A 2,500-nucleotide genomic window follows, 5' to 3' on the forward strand; every position below is an offset into this window, starting at 1 on the left:
AAGAAGAAGAAGAAGAAGAAAGAAGAAGAAGAAGAAGAAGAAGAAGAAAAAAAAAAAAAGAAGAAGAAGAAGAAGAAGGAAGAAAAGCAGCAACAACAACAACAACACTCAAGGTCAATTACTTAAATAACATTACTAGTCACATTATAAAGAAAAAAACAAAGAACGAACAAAACGGCAGCAGATCTTTTGTCCCCTACAAGACAATATGCAATAAACCACAAACAATAAAAAAAAACACTAATCTCACATTGAACGAGAGAAACACTTAAATCACTTGCTCCACTTAAAATCCACAACACAAACAGAACCCATAAAAAATGTAAGAAAACGACAAGAACATAATGAAAACTGGAATATGTATAACAGTTTAAAGAAAAAGAGAAGTAAAAGAAAGAGACAAGAGATTATGGGAAAGTTAGTAGATGTGAGAGTGAGTGAGTAGAGAATTAGAGTCCCGTTGGTTCCAGTGATAAAATCGTGCTAGTGTGTGTGTGTGTGTGTGTGTGTGTGTGTGTGTGTGTGTGTGTGTGTGTGTGTGTGTGTGTGTGTGTGTGTGTGTGTGTGTGTGTGTGTGTGTGTGTGTGTGTGTGTGTTCCCAAGCGGGCGGCCATGGCGTTCTCTATGAAGGAATGCAAAGTAAAAGACAAGTTATTCCACAATTAGCAAGGTGGCTGGGCAATTCATCACTAGGATCAACAATTTATCGATAAGTGATCAGTCTTCGCCTCGCCGCCAGTCCATCCAACACGAATATTGATTTTCCGCTAAATGTTCACCTGTTTCTTTTTTCTCCCTTCACGCATGACTGACAACACACGGACAATCGCAAACGTGCTTAGAAGTAAAACAGTAGCCGATGTGATACGCATTCCTACAAATTTCTACTCCCCAGCATTCTCCCTTGCAAGGTACACACATGAAAAACAGACTAACACCGCCAATACTTATGCACCATCACACATTACTCCCTACCAGTCACGTGTGTACCTGTAGTAGTAGTCGCTGTAGTAGTGGTTTTCAACGCTACGGCCTCCCCTTTAGCGATCGGCAGGCCTGTTCCCAGCGCACGCGCTCCGTAAGTATAGCGTACCCCGTAACATTAAAACTATCGCACATCTAAAGGGAAGCGGCTTGCGGTGGGAGCCAAGCCACCCACCAAACCTGTCTAGGCGATGCGGTCAGGGGTGAGGGGTCCGAGGGAAGAGAGGGGGGAGAGGGAGCAAACAGTCTCTCAGCCCTCAGCCCAGCCACACGTATCCACAGTAAGGTGATTTGCAGGAGACTTTACCATTTGTTCTTCTGCCAAGCCTCTCTTGGTCTTCATTATTCAACGTGCAAGATGCTTTTTTTTTTTTGGGGGGGGTAGTTTTGTTTTGGTTTTGGTGAAAAGTTGTTTTGTGTTTCAGATTTGAGGTTTTGTAAGTTAGTTAAGGTGCTCTCTCTCTCTCTCTCTCTCTCTCTCTCTCTCTCTCTCTCTCTCTCTCTGTCTCTCTCTCTCTCTCTCTCTCTCTCTCTCTCTCTCTCTCTCTCTGTGTGTGTGTGTGTGTGTGTGTGTGTGTGTGTGTGTCTGTGTAATCTGCCAAAATTTTCAAGTACCTTACAAATAAAAACAAAACAAAACAAAAACAAAAAACACAAAGATTATCAATATTTCTGTCCCGGCCATTACAAAGCACCAGTCCACAATACAATTTTTACATAAAGTACTTTTTTGTTTTTTCTGGGTTCATAATTTCCAAAAGAGATAAAGGATTATGATTAGTGAAAGCGAGATTTTGAGAGTTTTATCTAAATATATTTTTATACCGCGTAAGATTTATCAATAATCCGATCAAAGCTGAAATAACTCTTTTAAACTTTTTTTTTTCCCCTCCCTTTATGATTCTGAAATTCGGGGTACTGATTCCACGCTCGACAAGTTTCCCACACCCGTGTATACTTTTATCTGAAATCTTTCCGTATAATTATTCCACGCAACCTCAATTCTACTCTCTCTCTCACTCTCTCTCTCTCTCTCTCTGCGTGTGTGCGTGGGAAGGGTGGAGGGCGGGTAAATATTCTAAAGGTAAATTTTATAATGACGAGTTTATTGTTCCTCTGAAGGTCAAACGAACAGACAGCATTTCCCCATTAAGACATTACTAATAACCACCGTTAATGAAAGACTGATTCACGATTTTGTAACCGTGTTCGAAACTCTGTAATTATTTGTCTGGCACCGGATACAGACGCACACACGCACCTACCCACCTGTCGACTCCCTCTTCCTCCTCCTCCTCCCCCTCCACACACACACACACACACACACACACACACACACACAGGGACACACAGACAGACACATCAAGCAGACAGGAACAGCAAACACACTCCTATCCGTTCCTTCCTCCGAGCTCCAAACACACCAAACAGACCAACATTGATACCTGGACCCTTCTTGTTGACACACACACACACACACACACACACACACACTATCCATCTAAGACAAAGATAG

Source organism: Scylla paramamosain, chromosome 9, assembly GCF_035594125.1.
Source record: "Scylla paramamosain isolate STU-SP2022 chromosome 9, ASM3559412v1, whole genome shotgun sequence".
NCBI classification, from domain to species: Eukaryota; Metazoa; Arthropoda; class Malacostraca; order Decapoda; family Portunidae; genus Scylla; species Scylla paramamosain.